Source organism: Varroa destructor, unplaced genomic scaffold, assembly GCF_002443255.2.
Source record: "Varroa destructor unplaced genomic scaffold, Vdes_3.0 BEIS01000001.1, whole genome shotgun sequence".
NCBI classification, from domain to species: domain Eukaryota; kingdom Metazoa; phylum Arthropoda; class Arachnida; order Mesostigmata; family Varroidae; genus Varroa; species Varroa destructor.
The window spans coordinates 363,498-375,831 of NW_019211454.1; the positions used below are offsets into that span (position 1 = coordinate 363,498).

The following is a 12,334-nucleotide window of genomic DNA, read 5'->3' on the forward strand; positions in this document are numbered from 1 at the left end:
TATATATCTATCAGGAAGATAAAACTTCGTAAGAAGAGTTTCATCATATGTAGATCACTTGTACTTGGCTTACACACAGAGACGGTTACTCTGGATGCTATACTTTTCACACAAGTACTTTTTAGTACGGATAAAATACTTTTATGAAAATAAATTATAATTATGAATTTCATTGATACGATTGGTTAACAAACGTAAAAAACGCTGAGTAAAACATAAGCACCAAGATGTTTAATGGCGATGTTTATTAAACCGTCTGCAACTACCTTTGCTCAACTTGAGGGTGGTAAAAAATGAATTGTTGATCTTCTCACAGATTTTCAATATTTAAAAAATGCATTGAGGTTTACCAAACAAAAACAAATTTGTAGTGCATTCTTACGTCTTCCAACGCAGCCCACGTTCTATATAAGAGCAGACAAGAAAAAAGACAAAAGTGCTACAAAAATTACTGCAAAAGTTTTCATAAGACGCAATTAATAAATCTCACGTTGTTTCATGCCAATGCACCTGCTCTTTATAATGATTTTGTAAATCGCAATCCAGTAAGTGGTTCGTTAAAACCGTGCGTTACCGATGTCCGGTTTCCTTCCGAATGTTTGTTAAACCTTCCACGCTAGACACTTCCCTTCGAAAATAATTTCTGTAAGTCTCTGTTGCGTTTTCTGATAAGGCTATAAACTTAGACAGTCCGAAGTAGCTTTACTGTTTGTGTGCGACTTGTATGTATGGGAAGATGCAACAAAGACGGGCTTACTCTTTTTGTTTGAATTTGGTGCAGATGGGTCATATCTCTAATTAGAAAAAACTAATATTCGTAATTATTTTGGCTCCTTTCTCGGTTAGAACGTCGTATCATTATTTAACGTTGTATCGTTGGAATATTAGCGCTTTTACAGAGTCATTGTTTAAGAGCCTTCGAAACAGCCGTTAAGGGTCACATTCTGATGAGTGTTCTGTTTTCCGTCTCAAGTAAATACTAGCATAGCTAATGAGAAGCGACAAATACATCGTATTCACTTACGGAGCGAATGTTGTCACATTTACTGAAATGTAGGCATTTTTAATATTTTAAAAGTCAATCCAAATAGAGGTATCCAGGGCTATTGTTAGGTTTCCTTCCAAAAAATAGCCGATAAGGCTGATTTGGAAAGCTAGCAGTATGGCGCATTTACAGCTACCGCATCATTTTAATGGGGACGTTCAGGTTTAACAACATACTAACAAAAGGTAATATTGACCCTTTACATATTATGCAGGAGAACTAGTAAAATTCCCTTCTTATCGATCTCTCTTTCTCTCTCTCTTTCTCTCTCTCTCTCTCTCTCTCTCTCTCTATATATATATATATATATATATATGGCATCTAAATTGGAACATATTTTGGCGGGCTATTTACAGTCACGCGCATGCATTTATGTGCTGTTTCTGCTACCAAAGAAAGCCAAATCTTTCTACAATAAGACAACAAATTCGTCATGGCGAACAGCAATGCGTCATTTTAAGAATTTGAGCAAAGATTGGCTATCATTTAGTCCTTATGTACTTGACGAACTCCCACCGAGATTATAAACTTTTGTTCGCCTTAAATTGATAGTGAAGTGCTTCGAATGTAGGCGCGCGGTTGCGGAAAAAAAGCTAAGGCTGTCGCCCAAAAGTATACCTCTAATAATTATTCTGTTTTAATAAAGGCGTTAATGAAAAAATTGAGGACTTCAAAGATACGACATATACCATAACATAAAATCTAACAGGTGCTCTCTGAGAACAATAAAATCAAAAGATTTGACTAACGTTATTTGCTACTCAATTTTCACAAGAATGAAGCAACGGGTCGGCCTCAATTTTCCATGACAAAGGTTTGTTAATCTTTATATAAAAATAAACCGCAGAAGTAATTCCTATCTTGTTCACGAACCAGAAAATGTGCATATTATGGGTAGAATCAAATCTTCGGCTATAATGTCCACTGTACCACTCCCAGAAAGACAAATGCATTGCTAATACAGTTTATCTGCATATTCTACAAATTTTTGTGTAACCATGAATAATTGAAGTGCCCAAAGGCAGATCATACGTATTCCAACAGGATGATGCACCGGTCTATGCAAGCTGGCTGGTCCAGAATTGGCTGCTTGAAAATGTTTCGGAAAAAGTATATATGAATAGATCTGAATTGCTATGTACGGAAATCTAATAACTCTCGACATGACAACGTAGACTTGCATACTGGTGCCCTTACTAAGAAGGTGCTTGAGAGAATAGCAAAGGTGACATTTGAAAGGGGGTGTCAGCGGTTAGGATTGGAATTGAACCTGTAATTGCGGTAAAGGGCGGTTATATTGAATATCTATAATAATGAATAATATAGTCAGAAATAAGATTTTTATTACTTTGTTTATTAAATTATTATTAGAGTTTCATTATTTAAAAAAAAACTTTGTTGAGATGTCTATTTGTTATCTAGATACAGTCGTATAAAGGAAGCTAATTTATAGAAAAAGAGCTGTAGTGCATTCAATTCAGCCAAATTGCGGCATGAACCAAAAGCTAACCTTCTCGCTCAAAAAACCTCATCAATGGCATAATTATCTTAGGCTTGCGTAAAGATTTATTACATGGTTATTGCAAAGGATGTAGAATTTAGTTTCCTAATAAGGCTACTAGGGAGTTTTTTATGACGAGCTTAAACATGATTTCGCATTGTACTGAAATTAGGTTTTTTCGATTTGCTAAATGTTGAATTGACATGTAATGAAAACGTGAAAAGCCAGAGAAATTAGAAGAACCGGCCGCGGGAGGCTCTTTCGACGCATCTCAACGTTGCAACGGCGGTGACTCTTTCGACTACCCTTTAAAAAAGTTAGTCGAACGCCAGCGGCTTGCAAACGCCTCCCTTTAAACGTTTAGGAAGACTTGGTCATGAATCAGTTCTAAACTTATGTGATGGGCGATGAGAAGTTGTTGGTCAAATGTAAGACCCTGAAAAATCAATGGGTTTGCACCATGAACTATTCGCCTAAACGCTATCCAAATATGAGAGTTTGTTTGGTACGGTCATTATTGAAAACATACTATACCACTGTATTTATTTACTGAATACTGCTACCAGAACGAATTAGCAACGCCCTTTATGAGCTCATCTCTTTGATTTCCTCTAATCGTTATAGCTCGAACACTTTAGGGCTGCATGCACGATGTATCTTATAGGGCTTTGTTAATTTTCTTGTGACGTATCTGTACGCCATTTAAGTTCTATTTAATATCCACTAACAACAGTGTAGGACGAGAGTTCTTTTTGCATTGGCCACATGTACGTGATCGTACATTTCAACTGAGCGTGCCCTATAACAGCCTTCATTTTTTTTGTGATGGGAGCTGATTTGAGAATCGTCATTTGTGTCTTTGAAATATTATAAAGGGCTTCATTTATATTTAGTTATAAGAAGAGAGAAGACGACAAAGCCACCCATAAGCTGCGATTTACACTTTTTGAAAAATGTAACGAGTTAGTAGGCAAGAGGCAGGTTAAATACGATATTCGTTGTATGATCAAGATTCCTATCACGCTTAATGCCCGGATGAGTTTTGAAACGAAGCATATGAAGAAATCCGGCGCGCCAAAAAATGCTCTATCTATCTTTTCAGGCCTCATCCATTCAAGATAAAACCGCACGCGTCGTTGGCTTTTAAGTTCGCAACATCGTTTTTAATGTGGTGGCCAAATTTGTGCGTGCTAGTAAGAAATGTTTATTTTCCGTTCTTTTTTGACATTTCTTCCATCAGTGTCCTATTTTAGTTTACTAAATATTTTTGTGCAAATGAAAGAATTGTCCACATCAATTATCTAGTGTTGTTGGCGAGTGCAGAAGATATATTTCTATGCATAGCATTACTATTGGATAATCGCTTATTACATGGTGACCGAGAAAGTAAACTGAATCCGAAGCCGGCTTATTTGTGATCACCAAGCTGCAGTGACATGCTTTCGAAATACAGACAAGATAGCAGAGTGTTTAGATACATGTACGTTACATTAAAACCTTTAATCCGAAACGAGTGCAGTGTTTGAGTCAAAACAGCCTTAACGAATAATTTTGCCCCAGCATGAAAAGGGGGTTAGAGTATATTGTAGCCCGCATATTGTGCGGTTTCATTCACTATACATGGTACCCACAGAGCCGAAAGTTTATCATGGCAGAATATTGTTTTCCTAAATACTGTTGGTGGCATGAATGTTTCCGTGTACGGAATGTATCGCTTTGCTGCGTGCTTTACTGACAGACCACCATACGGACGACAAAATGTCACGATTCATTTCTGACTCGCAGGTAGTTTTGCACGAGAGATCATTAAGAAATAATTTTCTGTTTGCAAACATGAATGTCAGACAGATATAATAGCCATGTGTAAGATCTGAAGGATTATTTTCACACGAACCCATTAGTATTGTATGGGTTCACGGAACAACGACTCGTGTTTTTCAGACTTATCTTGTTACAAGTCACTACAGACAACTATTAAGTCACAAAATAAAAGCACTTCGTTTTCCTTACGTAGCAACGGTCGCATTGCCTGATTGGGTCCTCTATAACATAACACAACGCCGCTAACACTAGTAATAATAATGATAAAGCAACGAGAAATTTTCACATGTATTATTTCAACATATTTCCTTTGCTCATCATACGTGACGCTCATACAAGTTGTATCAATTTTATTATCTTCCGTCAAGGTGACACCCACCTCCTTTGAGAACACAAGCGCCATCCTACTGAAATTTCCGCTCCAGATGTTCGAATCACAATACGATAGAAAAGTTGATTCAATTTCCTCGATCAGGGATATTCAATTTGTGAACAAACAGCCACAGACATCCTGATTCTCGGCTAATATCTAAGTATAAGTAAATATCTCTCCGTTTAGAATTTACCCATAAGTTAATCTACTACAGACTGATCAACTGAGGTAATGGCTAGCAAATCTCTGCCCTATTGTGTCAGAAATAGTATCTTTTAATCGTTTCTAACGTTGGTATATCAAAGGTGCAGGTATAACGTTTATTAATTATAATATAATATAATAAAAAAAGTGCTTATTTTGCTAAGTGAACGCTTAGAGAATATACGGTTTGCGGATATTTCTGGGCTAACTCACCACTTTTAGGCGTGCCGGAAGCGCTCGACGTTCGAGCAGTATCAATTAGTGTTTGTCAGGCTAAAGGAAAGCATACGGTCATTTCTCCAGTCACAAATAACATGTAAATGAACGAACACGCAAATCATACTTGTGCTTCCGTTTAAAAGGTGATTACGAATTTGTACTATATTACTTTTTGACCAAATTGGCCACACTTACAAAATTAGTTGAAGTCACGTAACCCTGATCAACAGATCTTGCTGATATTCTTTGAACCGATATCTGCCATGGATCTGTTGGCCTTTGTTTGGCACTGCGTTCTCAGACATCCGATGATGACGGAGGTCCTATTTTGCTCAGTCTTCCGCCGTTTCTGTTTTCTTTGTTATCGCTTTGACGTGTTCCGGTGATTTCTGAGTCGGTTTTCACCTTCCTGTTTCTTGACAGCCAAGAAATCGGAACGTACAAAACGGTCCAAAGTAGCCGCCGCCAAACCGGCTTCCTTAACGTATCTCAACGCGTGTTGCTTGTGAGACACGTTACCGGTACCCTGTAAGTCACTTATGTGAGACGAATGTCATAAATTGAGCTAAATGTGTATTTTCCAGCTAATAAACCTGTGGTGTTTCCTTGGTATAAGGAACTTCGAGGACGGTTGGAGGTTCTGTCATTTAACAGTATTATTTTCCCGTGCAGAACAAACCACACATTTGAAAATCTTCATCTCCGCAATAATCCGCAGCTTCTTACTCGCATGGCTTCATCTACGTCGCGACAACTTTTTCACCAGTCAGAAGCACGCCAGGTCACTTCACTTTCGCTTCCTCTCAGTGCTTACTTCACTTGAGTCTGTTTTTTTCTGTGTCCGGATTTTCAGATGCGACGTTTCGTAAAACTGACGACTGTGGCTGCGGAGACGGCTGTAGCGTCAGGTTCCGCTCCGTTGAGCGTCGCGCGTTAACTTGGAGTTTTGTGTTTCGCTTGAAAGATTCTGACGAGGAGAAGAACTGTAGCGGTACTCCTGATGAAGGCTCAAACCCTAAGAGCGATAAAAGCAAAGGTAAAAGACGGGGGCTCTATCGATGGCGGAGACGCGGCGCAAATGAGCGAGGGCTATGGTCGTAATGGTGGTCGTGGGGCCGGGTCTGGGAAGAATAAACGGCAGAGACAGAAGCAAAGGATAAATATCTGTGTATGCTAATTGTATTAAAATCAAGTTTTAGTCTACGTCTATAAAAAAAAAACAGCAAAAAAGTGATGATGATGATGATGATTAATGCTTTTTTACTAAATAAAAAAGCGTCGCGAAATATTTCATGTGAACTCTACATTTTGAATAAAACTAACTGTGAAATTTATAGTGTCCAGTAAGGCTACTAAGTATATGGTAATATTCAGGATAAAATTTTATATACGCGTGTACAGTTTCGCTAAGAATATCTGGGGAAGATAAACACACAATTTATTGTCAAGATTAATCCGTGTGACTAAGGTAGAAAACAAAATAAAGGACCATGTTAATTAAAGATTGCATTCTGGGAAAGCAGTCCACGTTTTGATTCTCTTAAACAGTCGTTATTACCTGCTATTTAAAATAAGTTACAGTTAGTCATCTAATAATCAAGTTTATTAAGACGTTCGCTCTCACCAGAACAATTTACGGCTTTTCTGTATGGTTTCGAAACAAAACACCGAAAGCGATATCCTAGCATTCATTTCCAATGCTGCTAATATAAACACAATCAGAATTTATAAAGCGTGAAACAAAATGGTCTTTAGCTAAATGCAGACAACACAGGAGAGAATCTCCATTTGCTTAATGTGGAAAAGGATGATCCTATTAGGTGCGAGTTTGTTTAATAGGAACACCAAAACTACATCCGATCTAAAGTTTTTAATACTTTTAGTAACATATTTCCAGACGGTTTATGGGTTCCAGCATTACGTTTACAGGAACATGCGGGATGCTCGGAGTTCGAAACGAGAACAAATATACTATTGTGTTGCTGGAAAGAGCCAATTATCTGAAGGCATGCAAAGTGCGTGAAAAATGTTTAGTTTAACAAAATTGTTTCACAACAAATGAGCCAAACTAAATAAAGTTGTGGAAGAACCCGGAGTCAGTTAACCTCAAATACCAACATGCGGACATGAAAATTTTGAACATAAACTAACCCACACACGTATTCTAGTTAGGATGTAGTGCTTATAATTTATCATTGTGTACATTGTCATATTGGTCAAACACGGACAATCTGAAATCAGAGATATTGAAGTATGTTCGTAAGTACAATAGTTGCATTCATATCTTTCTGAGGATGCAAACGTTGCGCAGGGCGTGGATCTACAGAATCTGAGTTCGCACCATGCTACGCGACTTACGGCATATAGCACTCCCCTCAGTTCTGCTTAATAATTATCCTTATTTTACATTCAAATCTTGTATGCTTCAATTGCTTTCAAAACGTACATTCACTAAGCATGCCTTTAGGAGTGTTTCGAGGCGTCATCTTGTTGGAATCAGACCTTCGGATTTCGTGGCATCTAATTCTTTCTTACGTTGATGTGTAACGATATCAATCACTAACGCCGGCGGTAAGCTTTTCGATTTCTGATAAAAATAATTCTGTGTTAAACCTTTCCAGATAGCCCTAGACTTACGCGGCTGGATTTGTAGCGTATCAACGTATTCTGGTGATCCAAATACGCACTGAAATGGTTCGTTTTAGATTTGAAGGGCAAACATAGTAAAGATTCTGATGTTAAGTGAGACCACTTTAGTGGAGCTGTATGACATTCGTTCTTCACGTTTAAGCTTATTCTATATTCTTGATACCAATTATTACTGGTTTTATGTGTGCAAATACTTCCACTGTTAAATTTTGCAAATTCGAAACTTTGCATAGGGTATCCGCACACATGGACGCGCATATCCTTGGTGGCGTCGTCAGTGAAATAAGACCCCACAAACTAGTTGTATGGACTGAATTGCTTTCAATGTACAGAATGCCAGTCTTCCATTCGGATCTTTTACTGCTCACCAGTGCGTTCGCAAGTACGTTCACACGAAGTTCTTAGTACCGGCTTATTCTGAAGCGCGACCCTAGCGGAAAACAGTCTCGTCATCTGAATTTGAGCGAAGATCAGCTCCTATTGTACCTTTACTCTCAAAATAAACCGTTAGCAAAGTTAAATCTTTTTTACCCTAAATCAACGGTCTAGATTATCGCCAGTTTGCATGATCCGAGAAGTTCGAGGAAGATTTAGATAAAAGGTTTGAATATTTGCTAAGATTAAGGCGCAAAAGGCCATGTTTGATTATCCTTGATATCCGATACAGAAGCACAGCATTCAGTTTTGAAGGAAGAGTATCTAATAGGTGTTTCGACCTCCACGTCCAGAACTGAGGCTAAATATTGTCTCAGACAAGGCAGAGTATCTGTCTACAATTAAGTCGTTCAAATAGGCTCCAACTTTTTTTTACGCATTTTTTAGACTTCTTCATTATTTTGAGGTCTTATATTTTTTAAAGTTTGGCCCTTTATCAGCCCAAAATTTAATTCTGCTATAATTTTTTATTTGAAAGGTACTTCAACGAATTTACTTTCACAAATACCGCTTGACGTTCGGTTATTATTAAGAAGTCATTTGCGGATTGAGAAGAGGAATATTTTTTAATTAACCAGTGAGCGGTTTGGGTCCCGAATCGTAGCTGTTATCAAAATGAGTGGAGGCTACATTGAATAACAGGACCAGTCAGGATGGCACTTTATATATATATATATATAATTGCCAATTTGATATCAACAGAAGATTCATGCACGGAATTTTGTTATTAATAGTAGTAGTAATTGCGCCACTATTGCTTTGGATGAGGATTTGTTTCATTGAACAAAATCCAATTGCAATTGTTGCTTTCTTAATACCGAAAAATCACGTTTCAGTTTGACAGATCCAACGTCTTTAAATGCAGTATTTGAACAAGGGTTGCCCTCATTACATTCATTTTGCCGCATATACAACCACACATGCTGAAACGGCGAAGTTAATTTCCTGTGCCTTCTTCTGCTAAAACCTCTGTCAATTGTTGGTTTGACTGACGGTCGGCAAGAAACGGGCAATAACGTCTATGTACTTCAACAGCGATTCGGACGACAGGAACTCAGCTGCAGCGTTGGAAAAAATAAATAGACCATTACGGACAGATCTACCAGCAACGAATGTACCTGAAAAGGCTACATATTAACATAAACCTAAAGGATATTGAAAGCGAAAAAAGAAACGCAACACAAGTCTCCACTTGCTACTATCACTAAACGTTTCGCGTTGCAAAGACAAGTCGAATGACGGTCGTTTATAAAAGAATTACAGGATTTGTTACTCGTTTCTTCTCAAATGTTTGTGATCTGCAAATTAAATACTACTTTTCGGAGCGCTCAAAGCTCCTAAAAGCGCTACTCGTGTGGTGAAGATCAATTTAAATAGGTTGTCCGTAGATAACGTAAAAAACGTAAAAGCCTTAGCTGAGAATTCAGACAGAGTCTTATAGTGGTCAACTCTACGTCTTTTCTGACCCGTTCACGGCGATACTTAGCTTATGGGTTAGACCAGTAAGTATACTAAGCAAAAAGTATAAGCAGTGGAAAATTATAGCAGCCGTCATTATTGAAGCCAATAGTTAATTAGTGGTGCAGTTCTCTCTTTTTGTTATTATCTCCAATTAAGAGGTGACTAATACGGTGGGAACGGCTTAGTCGATGAATTGAGAATGGGGACTCAATCCCGATTAAATGACAGCCATTGTTTTTGACTGGCCCATTTCATTGTTATTGATGAAAACAAACTAATTGCCATATTATTTGTTCGGCTGCATCGCCGAAGATTTATAGTTTGATCTTAAAATTTATAGCTGTAGTCAGTTTTTCCGCATTTTTGTACCCAGTAGCAAAATATTCTCATATATATATATATATAGAACCATGCAAATTAATGTCAACTTTACAATCTACGTCCATTAATTTATAAATGTTTAAGATTCTAAACGCGCGGAAACGCTTTAAATCAGAATGAATTTCGAAAATTTCTAACCCAACGAGTACGCATTGGAACATCCCGTTGAAAGTTTTTTCGAGCGCATCGAGATTCCCAGAAAGCGTCATTGTGACCAGTTTGCACAAGCTATATATGCACATATATATAATTTTTCTCTCTACCTCTTATCTTATTATTATAGATAACAGTGGCCATATATAGTTTTATAGAACGTCAGAACGCAAACTGGCCGTGCAGTATCTGACCTAAATATTCTGATAGCTGATCGAACTCGTCAAATGCAGGACTTCATTTACTCTGCCCACTATTTCCTAATTTTTCTTCCTGCCATCTTGTTGACAACGTAAAGGAATTTTAAAGAAGCTGTTTTCTTTCAATTCTCTCTTTCGCGGTTCGCTTGAAACAATCATCATTGAAAACAGTATCATAGTAATAATAATCATAATAAACAATGCATGCATTAAATGTACTTGGAAAACTATTAATTCAATAAGTTGTTAATCCTTTTTAGTATTGAAGTTTTTGTTAGAACGTTTAGAACGAGCTTAGGTTTGTCGCTCAGTTACTTTAGATGTGAAATTTAGTCCACCGCAATAGTACAATGTAACCTTATTTTTTCCAGGCATCTTGAAGCGCTTTCTAACTTCGCAATTACATTGTGACTAGTGGTAACGGTTTACTATCGTCAATTCGCATTGTCCGTTGGTCTCTGAATAAATCGCCCTTAGACAGAGCGGAAGTGACAACGTAAGCGTGAGTGGACTTGACTGTCCATGTGTTCCCAAAAAGACCTGCTAGACTTAAATAACAAATGGAAGATTTACACATTTTAATCACTCGGTATGCGACATCCTGCCCATGAATGGTGACGTTCTGCGTGACCTGAATGATAATTGCGATGTCCTACATCAACAACTTCTCTGAATTGCGCAATGTCGTCGGTTTTGTGATAACCGACAGATCCAAAGTTTTCCGTTTTCAGACTAAGAATTATTTCATAACTGTTTCATTTGATGCGGTTATCCACTTTGTGAGGCTAACCTTTTACAGTCTTCGGAGGTACAAAAGCACGTGATAATATAGTGGTGACAGAGGTAGCATTGGAATGGAGAGATTTTTATACTTTACTTTTGGTTACCATATTAAACCTCTGTGACATTTTGAAGTAAGTGTTTGAATCTGCAAAATCGAGGTCTTCACCTGAGCGGAAGAGTCTTCATCCATAGATCGCTTTCCTTGTGTACACTTCAGAATTGTGTGCGCGCATTAAAGAATAGGGCTAGAATTATTTGCGGCCAAAAGCTTTACTTAAATTAAGCTCGAGGACAATCGAATTTGTGAATGGACAGTGGCAAAAGTTGCCGATTACTCCTCATAATATAAAATGGCTGTTCTGTCGCTCGGCTCTACAATCTACATCGTCAGTTGTTTTCAACAGACTAAGGGTGCTTGCTGGGTTTACAATATATATACTGTGTACCAGTAGTGCTCTATGCTGCGTGATCGATAATTTAACTTCACGAAAAATATCAGCAATCATCATGTTGGTGCTAAGACGAATCAAATACTTCTAATTTTCGAAACTACATATTGAGTAACAATTATGTGCATCTGCTCATTGTGGTGACTAATTGAAACAATGGTGCTCACGATAACGCTGACAAATACGTGGAGTGCTACGAAAATACCAATAGCTCATTGAATTTTGCCCCTATGGTGGTACAATGGCATCATTTTGCCTACCAAGATGTGCTACTCAAACAAATCACTAGCTCTTTCAGTTGTTGCGACGGCACGCTCTATCGGTCTCATTTGAAATAATTCCAAGACGACAGAATAATGCTCGATTAATTAGTTTTGCTAAACATCTCTATCTGTCGTAAAAGTAAGTTATTTTGCACAAAAATGTATCCTGTAAACGTCGCTGCAAAAAAAAACATGACTTATATTAATTTACGAAGAGATAGAAGCAAGCATAAGACTCTGTCTTGAGAAAATGTGTTAATATAAATTTGAATCAATGGCGCATCATAGAATAGAAAATACTTATGAGCACATATAGGGTAACTGCCCTAAAGGTCGAAAACGACGGTAACGTACACCGTAGCCTTTCTCGAACGTCCAAAATAATGGCATAATAACT

At 37.7% G+C, this 12,334-nt stretch overlaps 1 long non-coding RNA gene across 2 annotated transcripts in view; it reads left to right on the top strand.

Moving 5' to 3' along the window:
• The window catches only part of LOC147758098 (uncharacterized), a 34,813-nt gene extending 28,657 nt beyond the window's left edge, over nt 1-6,156 (top strand). For both annotated transcript variants that reach the window (XR_015318511.1, XR_015318510.1), the window contains one exon: nt 6,017-6,156. This is a non-coding gene — a long non-coding RNA (uncharacterized LOC147758098). The remainder of the gene's footprint in view (nt 1-6,016) is intronic.
• Nucleotides 6,157-12,334: the final 6,178 nt, after the last annotated feature.